The 14,768-nt window shown below is 46.1% G+C and overlaps 1 non-coding gene across 1 annotated transcript; it reads left to right on the forward strand.

The window, feature by feature from the left end:
* The first annotated feature begins 14,232 nt into the window (after window positions 1-14,232).
* TRNAI-GAU (transfer RNA isoleucine (anticodon GAU)) lies at window positions 14,233-14,306 on the forward strand. The gene has a single exon. It is a non-coding gene; the product is annotated as a tRNA-Ile (tRNA).
* The last annotated feature ends 462 nt before the right edge of the window (window positions 14,307-14,768 follow it).

Genomic DNA, 14,768 nt, shown 5'->3' on the forward strand with positions numbered 1-14,768 from the left:
CCTAGGTGTGGCATTTGAAAGAAACCACAGGAAAATTGGGAATTCCACCCATAAACGTTGATACAAAACCCTGAGAGCCCCATTAAGTTACAGCAATATCCTATTTCTAAAGAAGGCAGGCAGGGACTGAAGCCTATAATTAAGGATCTGATCCAACAACAAATTTTAGAACCCTGCATGTCCCCCCATAATACTCCAATATTACCTGTAAAGAAACCGGATGGGACTTACAGGCTAGTGCAGGATTTGAGGACAGTAAATGAATGGACCCTCACCCAGTTTTCAGTGGTGGCTAACCCATATACACTATTAAATCAGATCTCCCCAGAGTACACATGGTATAGTGTAATAGACTTAAAAGACACTTTTCAGGCTTGCCCTTTGGCAAAAGATAGGAATTATTTTGCCTTTGAATGGGAGGACCCAAACACCCTTAGGAAACAGCAATATAGGTAGAAAGTTCTACCGCAGGGGTTCACGGAGTCTCCAAATTTATTTGGGCAAGCGTTAGAAAACTTGCTGGAGCAATTTGCCCCACCTGAAGGAACAAAATTGATCCTGTATGAAGATGATTTGCTAATAGCTGGGAGATCAGAAGAGAAAGTTAGTGTCTTGGTTTTATGATTTTTGACATTGGTATTCCACGTCATAACATCATGTAGTGCATTTAGAGTTAAAGAGTTAATGCTCCAGCTCCGTGGATAATCGATAGTTCCAGGTATACCTGTCTCAGAAGAGAAGAACTACATTCCCCAGAGGACTTTGCTATGCTTTGTATTTTTACGTATTTCTGCCCAGAGGGAAAGATAAATACTGTCTGCAGTCGCAGGACACTCTCTTTCCTTTGGGATCGACTCAGCAGTGGGTGCTTGCTGCCATCTCGCCTTCAGCGTTAGCGTAATGCCTTCGGTTTATCGAACACTCTCTCTTGCTCATTTATTAGATTTAATTCCAATTATATTGTATTATATTGTGTTATTTTGCTTTCCGATATCTTATTTAGCAAATTAGCTTTCCTCCTCAGATCGTTGTCGCTGTTTTGTTTCTAGGCCCATCGCCCTTTCCCCTTTTCCCTTTCCCCCTTCCACTTTCTTGGGGCGTGGGTTTGTGGGTCCCCCACACCAATCGTCACGGAACCAGGCCAAACCTGCCTGTAAACCGTTGACATTTTTTTGGCACTCAACGTGGGGCAAAACCAGCTGCCTTAGCTGGGCAGAGACATACTTTTAGAATGAATCTCCGTCTCTTGTTAGCAAGCTTATCTGTACTGCAGGGGCTGTACTGCAAAACACAACCTTGGAGACTGGGCATACTGCCAGTTGTTCTGGGATATTTGTAAACAGTTTTGGGTGCTGCCAGCTTGTTTTAGAAAAGAAGAAAATTGCTTTCTCTCTTTAAACTGCTCTTAAAGGGACTGCATTTCATCGTTTTTTCCCTTGTAATGCTCAGAACGTACTTAAGTTTGCCAGTCTGATCCATGGAGCTTAGTCTCTATATGATAAACTAAAAACACTGATGGACATACCTACCTGCCTTTTGTATACGATGTGGCATTCAGTTCCGGAGGGAGTAACTCCAGGTGGAGTTGCTAACTCTATGGAACTTGTGATTTTTGAACAGACTCCTGGCCTCTCCTTTGAATTCATTATGCGTTTTCTGAATGTTCATCCAATGCTCGTAATGATTGTGGTGTCAGTCTCCCTGAATGTACTCTTCATTATTTTACTCAGTATTTGTATTTATAATATTTTGAGAAAACCCTCCCTAGAGCCAGAGAATACTGACTGGCAGGGAGTTTGGAGGGACTTAGGAGAGACTTCAGAGAAATGGGCATCACCAGTGTCATGGAACTTTTCTCCTGAACACCTACAACATCCTGAGAACTTAAGCAGATGTTATGGTTTTGTGATTTTTGTTGTATTGTTGATATTCCACATCATAACATCATGTGGTGTATTGAGAGTTAAGGAGTTAATGCTCCAGCTCTGTGGATCATCGATTGTTCTGGGTGTACCTGTCTCAGAAGAGAACCACATTCCCCAGAGGACTTTGCGATGCTTTGCATTTTTACATATTTCCGCCCAGAGGGAAAGATAAAAACTGTGGTCACGGGACTCTCTCTTCCCTTCGGGACCGAGCTCGGCAGTGGGTGTTTGTTGCAGCCGTCCGCCTTCAGCGTTAGCGTAAGGTCTTCGGTTTATCGGACACTCTCTCTCTTGCTCATTTTATTTGATTCATTTGCCTCAATTCCAATTATATTATATTATATTGTGTTATTTTCTTTTCTGATATCTTATTTAGTAAATTAGCTTTCCTCCTCAGATCGTTGCCGCTGTTTTGTTCCTGGGCCCATCTCCCTTCTCCTTTTTCCCTTTTTCCCCTTCCCCTTCCCCGGGGTGTGGGCCCGTGGGTCCCCTGCCTCAATTGTCACGGTACCGGGTCAAACTGTCCCGCAAACCGTTGACAGCAGATCAGCTTACGCGTTAGCTGCCTACGAGGGGGTTTGAGCTGCTTCCAAAGTAATCGGTACTGAAATGCAGCTCCTTCTGGCACCTCGATTGCCAGTGCTGAAATGGATGTTCAAAGGAACATCCACTTGGAGTAGATGGATTACACTGATTACACAGCAAGCTCGGATGGGGAACATCAGTCATCCAGGAATCCTAGATGTGATCATGGACTGGCCTGAAGGTAAAAAGTTTGGAACATCACCATCAGAGGAGGTATCACGTGCTAAAGAAGCCCCACCATATAATGAACTACCAGACAACAAAAAGAGATATGCCCTGTTCACAGATGGATCATGTCACATTGTGGGTAAGCAGTGAAGATGGAAATCTGCTGTGAGGAGAAGTTGCAGAGAAGTTGCGAGAAGTTGCAGAGGCCACTGAAGGAAAAGGAGAATCAAGTCAATTTGCAGAAGGTACTGCCATATAGCTGGCCTTAGATATTGCTGAACGAGAGAGGTGGCCAGTGCTTTATCTTTACACTGACTCATGGATGGTGGCAAATGCTTTATGGGGGTGGTTACAGCAATGGGAACAAAATGACTGGCAGCAAAGGGGTAAACCTATTTGGGCGGCTGAACTGTGGAAAGACATTGCTGCCCGAATAAAGAATGTGGTTGTAAAGGTGCGCCATGTAGATGCTCATGTTCCTAAGAGCCGGGCAACTGAAAAACAACAAAATAACCATCAGGTAGATCGAGCTGCCAAAGTTAAGGTGGCTCAAGTAGACTTAGACTGGCAACACAGGAGTGAATTATTTTTAGGTTGGTGGGGCCATGAGACCTTGAGCCATCAAGGAAGAGATGCAACATAAAAGTGGGCTAGAGACCAAAGTGTGGACATAACTATGGATGCTATTGCACATGTTATCCATGACTGTGATACATGCACCACAATTAAACAAGTCAAGAGGATGAAACCTCTTTGGGAGGAAGGGCAATGGCAAAAGTATAAATACTGGGTGGTGTGGCAGGTTGATTATATCACCTTGCCACGATCTCGCAATGGTAAGCGTTATGTGCTCACTATGGTAGAGGAAAATACTGGGTGGCTTGAAATATATGCAGTACCCCATGCTACTGCTCTAAACACCATCTTAGGTCTTGAGAAACAAGTCCTGTGGCGACATGGCACTCCAGAAAGAATTGAGTCAGATAATGGAACTCATTTCAAAAATTATCCTGTAAATATTTGGGCCAAAGATCACGGCATTGAGTGGATTTATCATATCCCCTATAATGCACCAGCTTTTGGTAAAATTGAAAGGTACAATGGGTTGTTAAAAACAATGTTGAAAGCACTTGGTGGCGGAACATTTAAGCATTGGGAGAAGAATTTGTCAGAAGCCACCTGGTTGATCAACACCTGAGGATCAATCAATCGCGATGGTCCTGCTCCGTCTTGCTCTCTACCTACTATAGCGGGAGATAAGGTCCCTGCAGTACATGTGAAGAACATGTTGGGAAAAGCGGTTTGGGTCCTTCCATCTTCTGGAGAGAGCAAACCTCTACGTGGAACTGTTTTTGCTCAGGGACTTGGGTCTACCTGGTGGGCGATGAAGAAGAATGGGTATGTTCAATGTGTGCCACAAGGGAATTTGATGCTGGGGAATGCAGTCAGTACTTCCATTTATATACATGTATATATGTTGTGTGTGTGTGTGTATTTAATGCATGTTAATCATTGTTCCTCTGTATATATCAAGCATGATGTAGTGATGTGGAATAAGGGGTGGAAAGTCATGGTTTTATGATTTTTGGTATTGGTATTTCACATCATAACATCATGTAGTGCATTAAGAGTTAAATTGTTAATGCTCCAGCTCTGTGGATCATTGATAGTTCTGGGTATACCCATCTCAGAAGAGAAGAACTACGTTCCCCAGAGGACGTTGCGTTACTTTGTATTTTTATGTTTTTCCGCTCAGAGGGAAAGATAAAAAATGTCTGCGGTCACGATACGCTCTCTTTCCTTTCGGATCGACTCAGGAGCGGGTGCTCGCTGCTGTCTCGCCTTGAGCATTTAGCATAAGGCCTTCGGTTTATTCAACACTCTCTCTTGCTCATTTTATTTGATTCATTTGCCTCATTTCCAATTATATTGTATTATATTGTGTTATTTTCCTTTCCGATATCTTATTTAGTAAATTAGCTTTCCTCCTCAGATTGTTGACGCTGTTTTGTTTCAAGGCCCATCTCCCTTTTCCCCTTTTCCTTTTCCCTTTCCCCATTCTTGGGGCATCGGTCTGTGGGTCTCTCACACCAGTCATCACAGAACCAGGCCAAACCAACCCATAATTCATTTACATAGTTAACTTGATCTGCGGTTCATATTGCGAAGGGTGAAGTGTATGGGAACTGTTGAATCAGGGCCCCCAGGGAAGTGGTTAAGTCCCTAAATATGTTCAAAAACCATCTGGATGTGGTGCTCAGGGACGTGATTTAGTGGTGGATTGTGAGACTTAGTGTGGTTAGGTTGCAGTTGGACTCGATGATCTTAAACGTCTTTTCCAACCTCAGCAATTCTATGATTTTTTCTATGTTCTAGGGCCTGAATCACTGATTGATCACCTGAGGTGAGCACTGATTCAGATACTGGAGCACAGGTGAAGGGAATTCACCTGTGTAATTGGAAGTGGTGGAGTCTGGCTCCACCTCTCCCATACCCCATTTAAGTGCTGACCACCATGAGGGTTGTGGGGCTTTTTTTTTGTGTGTGTGTCTTTTGTTATTTTGTGGCTGTCTGTGTGTGTTCTGTTTAAGATGCGCAAAAGTAAAATGTTCTTTTTCTTCTTTTTTCTGTGGGTTCTATTCTTTCAGTGTATTTGTCCTACTCTGTGTCATGTGGTGTTCTCTCTTTTCTTTGGAGTTTGACTCTGCATTTGGTGCTTCCTGTCAGTCTCGCCTTCAGCATTTATTGTAATATCTTTGCTTTATTGGATTTTCTCTCTTGTTCATTTTATTTTATTTAGTTTTATTTCCTGTTTTTTGTGTTATTTTGTGTTTTTGTGTTGTTGTTTTTTTTTGCTATCTTACTTAGTAAGTTAGGTTTCCTCTTCAGTTTGTTGATTTTGTTTTGTTTCTATGCCTATCTCCCTTTTTCCCCTTTCCTGGGTTGTGGGTCCCTTGTATCAATTGTCCTGGCACCAGACTGATCTGGCCTATGAATCTTTTACCATCTGCTTGCAATACACATCTTTGCAATAGCAGAATAAACTACTGTATGGGAACTGCTGAATCACAGCCTGAACCACTGATTGGTCACCTGAGGTGAGCACCAAGTCAGCCATGGGGCCACAGGTGAAGGTGATATACCTGTGTGAGTGGAAGGGGTGGAGCCTGGTTCCTCCTCTCTCAAACCCCATTTAAGGGCTGACCACCACCAGGGAAGGATCTTTTCTTGGAGATCCCTCCCATGTGGAGTCCCCTGCGAGCCTTGTCATCATAAAGGTGAGCCATCTTCTCTTTTGTATTATCTGTATACTGTTTATATAGAACTACTTAAAATATACCATTCTCTATACTGTTCCCTTGTGGAGTATCATCATTAGGAGTTATTTACCTTACATTTGGCGAGCCAGGCAGCTCTAGCAATATTAAATTCATAATGTCCTTCATTTGGAATATGTTTAAATGGGCCAAGGGGGAGAACGTTACCCCCCTAGAATAGACAATCCCTGGTCTAATTCCAGGATTCATGGGGTCACCCTACTATGGGTTGGCATCCGTTATTGAGAAATGGGGACCCATGCGGGTTCTAGGGACTGCCTCTCCCTCCCCATCTTATTTGACCGACTACTTCCTAGGATTAGATAAAGACATACTTGTTACCAAAGAGCGGTGGTTAGCTGCCTCCGCAGTAGCCTGGCCATTAGTAATGGCCATACTCAAGTTAGATATTGCAAATGCTAATATGGAGACTGAAAATCAGTTATTACGAGATCGTATTGAGAAACTGGAACAACAGCTGGGTACATTAACAACCAAAAAGCCTGGCCTAAATGTCCCCACGAGACAAATACGGAATATATCAGTAGAAGACACCCAAAAGTCAGAGGAAGAAGACTCTGATGTAACAGGGAAAATGATCTCTAAGGCAGATCTCGAAACTCCATCTATGATGGACCCATTCGAGATTCAGCCTATCATAACTCAAAAAACAAAAAAGGTACAGGATAGACCAGCAGGGGTGCCTCCTGACCAATGGCCCCCTGCAGAAACCTGCCTCCATGTGACTGCTCGTCCGTATACAGCTAATGAGTTGATGGACCTAGTACAACGGTTCCATCAGAAACCAAGGGAAAGCATACCATCATGGCTCCTAAGGTTATGGGATGCAGGAGCTGAAAGTGTTTTAGTAAATGGAACAGAAATGTCAAAATTAGCATCTATAACGATAAACCCGGCCTTAAGACAAAGATTATATGCAGCTGTCCACTATAATGAGGAAAACCATTCTATTATAGATTGGTTGATGGCTGCATGCCGCTTAACATGGCCCAACAAAACCGATATCCCTCTTAATACTGGTTTGTGGTCCTCTATGGAGGACCTCCAGACCTACATCAGAGAACTAGGTATGAGGGAGGCTCTGTACGCAGACACTTTTGAAAGCCCCGATACGGAAAAATATACAGTGGGCATGAGAGATCTGATACTACAGCAGGCCCCCTCTCACCTATATGGGATGTTGGTTTCCATATTAAATCCGTTGGTGGCATCAGAAGCCATCGTACAGCAGGCAGCCCAGTTAGTGGCAGACTTAGGGGAGACGGAGCGCGTAAGAACCAGGCGTAATGTTCGTATAGTGGAAGATGCTGAGGCCTTCCCTATTAGAACTAAAAAGCCTGCTCCACGGATGCCCCGATCAGGCACCGTACGGGTATCCCGGAGGACTATGTTTAATGATCTAATACGGGCTGGGGTTGCATTTACCAAAATTGATGGGCAACCCAACCATGTTTTGTTACAGCTGTGGAAACAGCTTAGAAATGATCAGAAATTTCAGAGTGCTCCCAGAAAATCGGGAGTACGAATTATAGAAAAAACACCAACAACAACCTGGAATTTGGCTGACTTTATAATACTGAACAGAAGAAAAAAACATCCGCAGGTGTCACAGGCTACAGTGCCTGAGCCACCTGTGGCAAAAGATTTAGATTTGGCAAAATTCATGGATTAACGGAAAACTCTGGTCCCCATAGGGCCTCCAGATGTGACCAGAGGCCCTATGTAGAACTAACAATATTCTGGTCCAGGACAAATGTGCAGAAGGTGATGGCTCTAGTGGATACTGGCGCAGAAACATCAATTATATATGGAGACCCAACGAAATTTAAGGGTAATAGAGTGATGATTGGTGGGTTTGGGGGACAGACTATTCCAGTCACCCAGACGTGGTTGAAATTGGGGGTTGGGCGTCTCCCGCCCCGGGAGTATAAGGTGACGATTGCCCCAATTCCAGAATATATCTTGGGCATAGACATTCTATGGGGTCTGGCTCTCCAGACAACTGTGGGAGAGTTCAGACTACGGCAGAGGTACATTAGTATCCGGGCAATACGGACAATATTGAGGGGCCATGCGAAACATGAGCCCATTTGTTTGCCAAAACCATGCCAGATTAATAACGTAAGACAGTACAGACTCCCGGGTGGGCAAGAAGAAATATCAAAGACAGTGCAGGAATTAGAGAAAGTAGGTATTATAAGGCCTGCACACAGCCCATATAATTCCCCCATATGGCCAGTATGGAAGTCGGATGGAACATGGAGAATGACGGTGGATTATAGGGAACTGAATAAGGTCACGCCGCCCATCCATGCGGCCGTACCCAATATTGCCTCCTTAATGGACACTCTTAGTAGGGAAATTAAAACCTACCATTGTGTCCTGGATTTAGCGAATGTGTTTTTTAGCATACCTATTGCTAAAGAATCACAAGATCAATTTGTATTTACGTGGGGAGGCAGGCAGTGGACCTTTCAGGTCTTGCCACAGGGGTACGTGCACTCACCAACATACTGTCATAATTTGGTGGCATGTGACCTGGCTGATTGGAGGAAACCAAACAATGTGAACCTATACCACTATATTGATGACCTCCTGTTAACATCCGACTCACTGGAAGCAGTAGGGGGGGCAGCAGATTCATTAACTGCCTACCTAAGTGAAAGAGGATGGGCTATCAATCCTCAAAAAGTGCAAGGTCCAGGACTGTCCGTAAAATTTCTAGGGGTAGTCTGGTCAGGAAAGACCAAAGTATTACCTGATGCCGTCATAGATAAGGTTCAGGCATTTCCAGTCCCTACAACACCAAAGCAGCTGCAGGAATTCCTGGGTATATTGGGATATTGGCGTTCCTTTATACCTCATTTGGCGCAGCTGCTGAGACCTTTATATAGACTTACCAAAAAGGGCCAATTATGGGATTGGGGGAGAACAGAACAGGATGCTTTCCAACAGGCGAAACAGGCGGTTAAACAAGCCCAGGCACTGGGTATATTTGATCCTACCCTACCAGCTGAGCTAGATGTTCACGTAACTCAAGATGGCTTTGGCTGGGGCCTGTGGCAATGTCAGAGTTCTGTTCGGACCCCCATTGGATTTTGGTCTCGGGTGTGGCATGGAGCAGAGGAAAGATATAGTATGATTGAAAAACAGTTATTGGCTGCCTATTCTGCATTACAAGCGGTAGAGCCAATAACCCAAACGGACGAAGTTATAGTCAAGACTACATTGCCAATCCAGGGGTGGGTAAGAGATCTGACCCACCTTCCTAAGACGGGGGTGGCCCAGGCGCAGACGGTGGCACGATGGGTCGCCTATCTCAGTCAGAGGAGTAGTCTGTCTTCCTCACCGTTGAAAGAAGAGCTTCAGAAGATTCTTGGCCCAGTAACGTATCATAGTGATGCACCAAAACAAACTTCGGTTGCTCCACCACAGAAGAGTCCCGTCCAGGAAGGAAAATATCCTATTCCTGAAGATGCCTGGTACATGGATGGGTCCAGCAAGGGCAACCCAAGTAAGTGGAGAGCAGTAGCGTACCATCCTGCCACAGACACAATCTGGTTCGAAGAGGGGGATGGTCAAAGCAGCCAGTGGGCAGAGCTGCGGGCGGTGTGGATGGTTATAACCAAAGAACCTGGTGATGGTATCCTGAATATTTGCACAGATAGTTGGGCTGTGTATCGGGGGCTCACTCTTTGGATCGCACAGTGGGCCACCCAGGATTGGACTATCCACTCCCGACCGATCTGGGGCAAAGATATGTGGTTAGACATATGGAATGCAGTCAAACACAGAACTGTGTGTGTCTACCATGTTTCTGGTCATCAACCCCTACAGTCACCAGGAAATGATGAAGCCGACACACTGGCCCGAGTTAGATGGGTTGAGAACTCGCCATCTGAGAATATCGCTTACTGGCTACATCAAAGGCTGCGGCATGCTGGGCAGAAGACCATGTGGGCAGCCGCTAAAGCGTGGGGACTGCCTGTACAACTATTGGACATTGCTCAAGCATGCCGAGGCTGTGACGCCTGCTCTAAGATAAGACCGAGGTCGTTGCCTGAAACTACAGCCCATCTTGCTAGAGGACACAATCCTCTACAGAGGTGGCAGGTTGATTATATTGGGCCTCTCCCTCGGTCTGAGGGGGCGAGATATGCCCTAACCTGTGTCGACACCGCGAGTGGGCTAATGCAGGCCTATCCAGTACCAAAAGCCAACCAGGCATACACTATAAAGGCACTCACAAGGTTGATGGCTGCCTACGGGACACCGCAAGTCATCGAGAGCGACCAAGGAAGTCATTTCACGGGTGCAGTGATACAACGCTGGGCAGAAGAAAATAATATTGAGTGGCGATTCCACCTGCCATATAATCCAATGGGGGCAGGCCTTATCGAACGTTACAATGGTATTCTCAAGGCTGCCCTGAAGACAGACTCTCAGTCCCTGCAGGGGTGGACAAAGAGACTCCATGAGACCCTGCGGGACCTGAATGAAAGGCCTAGAGATGGCAGACCCAGTGCCTTGAAAATGTTACAAACAATATGGGCCTCCCCACTTAGGATCCAAATTATGGGCACCGATAATGAAGTGAAACCTCAGATTGGCAATGAGAACAACCTTCTGCTCCCTGCTCCTGAGGACCTAAAACCAGGTACCAATAGAATAAAATGGCCCTGGAAGGTGCAGGTAGGACCACGATGGTGCGGCCTACTTGCACCTTGGGGGAGATTATTGGAGGTGGGGGGTTTGGTAGCTCCTCCGGTTATAGGTACATGGCCTACTGAAATAATGGTTAACACTCCAGTCTTCATTGCTAAGGGGACCCCTATCATGTCTCTGTGGCAGATCAGGACACCCCCTTTGGTGCCTGATATAGTCGTACAGCCACAGACATTGGGGCAAAGGGTTTGGTACAGGCGACCAGGGCGTGCCCCTGTACAAGCTGAAGTGTTAACCCAAGACAGGAATACGGCCTGTATCTTGCCCTGGAAAGCGGATCTTCCCCTCTTGGTACCTCTAAAACACTTGTATTACTCCCCATAAGTCTATGAGTCACCAGAAGGAATCAAAACAATACTGCAGTGTTCCAGAGTTGTAATAAGACCATGTGAAGCATCTGGTGATGGTCTAACCGGGACTGATGAAGCATAAGATGGACCTGCACTGTATGATTACATGCTTCCAGTAGATACCACCGAGCACTGGCCCAAAGAAGAGTTCGACGGATGTGCCAATCATCACTCATATCAGATTACATCAACATGCGTTGCGATGGGCAATTATGTAAGCGTCGCGATGTATTGGGTCTCTGTATCAAGGGGAACTCACCTTATGGTTACTTGATCAGTGGTTCATGTCGTGAAGGGGTGGAGTGTAACTGCTGAATCACGGCCTGAACCACTGATTGGTCACCTGAGGTGAGCACCAAGTCAGCCATGGGGGCACAGGTGAAGGTGATATACCTGTGTGAGTGGAAGGGGTGGAGCCTGGTTCCTCCTCTCTCAAACCCCATTTAAGGGCTGACCACCACCAGGGAAGGATCTCTTCTTGGAGATCCCTCCCATGTGGAGTCCCCTGCGAGCCTTGTCATCATAAAGGTGAGCCATCTTCTCTTTTGTGTTTTCTGTATACTGTTTATATAGAACTACTTAAAATATACCATTCTCTATACTGTTCCCTTGTGGAGTATCATCATTAGGGGTTATTTACCTTACAACTACTCATGTTAGTTTTTTCCACAAAATAAATTTTGTGGCTACAGCTGCGAACATTGCTTCCTGTAAAACTGTCATAGGTTCATAGGTTCATAAGGTTGGAAAGGACCTACAAGATCATCTAGTTCAACCATCCTCCTGTCACCATCCCTACCCAACTACTAAATCAAATCCCTTAGCACCTCATCTAAACGCTTCTTGAACAGCGCTAGGGACGGTGCCTCAACCACCTCCCTAGGCAGGCCATTCCAGTGCCTGACCACTCTTTCAGAGAAAAAATGTTTCCTCAGGTCTAATCTAAATCTTCCCTGGCGCAACTTGTGGCCATTCCCTCTCGTCCTGTCATTATTTATCAGGGAGAAGAGGCCCACCCCCTCCTCACCACAACCTCCCTTCAGGAAGTGGTAGAGTGCAATAAGGTCTCCTCTGAGCCTCCTCTTCTCCAGACTAAACAATCCCAGCTCCCTCAGCTGCTCCTCATAAGACTTGTGCTCCAGACCCCTCACCAGTTTTGTTGCCCTTCTCTGAACACGCTCCAGGGCCTCAATGTCCTTCTAGTAGTGAGGGGCCCAAAACTGAACACAGTACTCGAGGTGCGGCCGTACCAGAGCTGAGTACAGGGGGATGATCACCTCCCTGTTCCTGCTGGCTATACTATTTCTAATACAGGCCAGGATGCTGTTGGCCTTCTTGGCCACCTGGACACACTGCCGGCTCATGTTGAGCTGAGCATCAACCAACACCCCTAGGTCCTTTTCCTCTCTACATTCTTCAAGCCATTCTCCCCCAAGCCTATAGCATTGCATGGGGTTATTGTGGCCAAAGTGCAGGACCGGGCACTTGGTCTTATTGAACCTCATCCCATTGAGCTCAGCCCAGCTGTTCAGCCTATCCAAATCCCTCTGAAGGGCCTTGCTACCCTCAGGCAGTTTGACACATCCTCCCAACTTGGTGTCATCTGCAAACTTACTGAGGGTACACTCAATTTCCTCATCTAGGTCATCAATAAAGATATTAAACAAGATGGGCCCCAAAACTGACCCTTGGGGGACACCACTCATAACAGGATGCCAGCTGGACTTAACTCCATTAACTACTACCCTCTGGGCACGGCCCTCCAGCCAGTTCTCCACCTAGAGAAGAGTGAACTTGTCCACACCACAGGCTGCCGGTTTCCTCAGGAGAATACTGTGGGAGACCGTGTCGAAGGCCTTGCTGAAGTCCAGGTAGACTACATCAACAGCCTTTCCCTCATCTACCTGTCTGGTCACCCAGTCATAGAAGGAGATGAGGTTGGACAAGCACGACCTGCCCTTTGTGAACCCGTGCTGGCTGGATCTGATCCTCTTGTTGCCATGCACGTGTCGTGTGATTTCCCTCAAGATCATCTGCTCCATAACTATCCCTGATACCGAGGTCAGGCTGACAGGCCTATAGTTCCCCGGGTCTTCCTTATGGCCTTTCTTGTAGATGGGAGTCACATCAGCAAGCCTCCAGTCTTGTGGGACCTCTCCAGATAAACAGGAATGCTGATGGCAGAAAGTGGCTCGGCAATCACCTCTGCTAGCTCCCTCAGCACCCTTGGGTGGATCCCATCTGGCCCCATGGACTCGTGGCAGTTCAGATGGAGGAGATCATCTCTGACCGTCTCTGCTTGGATCACAGGGGGTGCATTATGCGCCCCGTCCTGGACTTCCAGGTCAGGGGAAGTACACTGTGGACAACTGCTCTGTCTATTAAAGACAGCTGTGAAGAAGGCATTGAGAACCTCAGCCTTTTCCTTATCATCTGTGGTTACATTCCCTGTTGTTATGGTTTTGAGATTTTTGTTTTATTGATGATATTCCACATCATAACATAATGTGGTGTATTGGGAGTTAAGGCTCCAGCTCTGTTCTGGGTGTACCTGTCTCAGAAGAGAACCACATTCCCCAGAGGACTTTGTGATGCTTTGCATTTTTACATATTTCCGCCCAGAGGGAAAGATAAAAACTGTCTGTGGTCACGGAATTCCCTCTTCCCTTCGGGACCGAGCTCGGCAGTGGGTGTTTGTTGCAGCCGTCCGCCTTCAGCGTTAGCGTAAGGCCTTCGGTTTATCGGACACTCTCTCTCTTGCTCATTTTATTTGATTCATTTGCCTCAATTCCAATTATATTATATTATATTGTGTTATTTTCTTTTCTGATATCTTATTTAGTAAATTAGCTTTCCTCCTCAGATCATTGCCGCTGTTTTGTTCCTAGGCCCATCTCCCTTCTCCTTTTTCCCTTTTCCCTTTCCCCCTTCCCCTTTCCTGGGGCGTGGGTCCGTGAGTCTGTTATGGTTTTGTGATTTTTGTTGTATTGTTGATATTCCACATCATAACATCATGTGGTGTATTGGGAGTTAAGAGTTAATGCTCTAGCTCTGTTCTGGGTATACCTGACCGGGAATCGAACCCGGGCCGCGGCCGTGCAAGCACCGGCTTCGAACCACTACACCACAGCATTAACTCTGAGCCGGTTAGCTCAGTTGGTTAGAGCTTGGTGCTGATAACGCCATGGACGCGGGTTCGATCCCCGTACGGGCCAGCTTGCTTTTTAACCCTATCTGCAAGTTATTCTAATACACCACATGATGTTATGATGTGGAATATCAACAATACTACAAAAATCACAAAACCATAACAGGGTCCCCCGCACCAACGGAACCGGGCTGAACCTGCCTGTAAACCGTTGACACCTGTAAAGGAGACAAATTTTCCTTATTTTTTCTCTTGCTGTTAATATATTTGTAAAAGGGTTTCCCAAGGGACCCTTGCAACAAGCACCCTGAACAGGTCAAAGTCTGCCCTCCGGAAGTCCAAGGTAGCAGTTTTGCTAGTCACCCTCTTGACGTCACCCAGAATAGCAAACTCCACTATTTCATGGTCACTCTGGACAAGACAATCTCCAGCCTTCACATCTTCTACTAGTCCTTCCCTGTTAGTGAAAAGTAGGTCTAGCAAGGCATCTCCCCTGGTAGGCCCTTGCACCAGCTGTGTCAGGAAGCAA

Source organism: Cyrtonyx montezumae, unplaced genomic scaffold, assembly GCF_038088225.1.
Source record: "Cyrtonyx montezumae isolate F1298 unplaced genomic scaffold, pur_monq_1.0 scaffold_101, whole genome shotgun sequence".
NCBI lineage: Eukaryota > Metazoa > Chordata > Aves > Galliformes > Odontophoridae > Cyrtonyx > Cyrtonyx montezumae.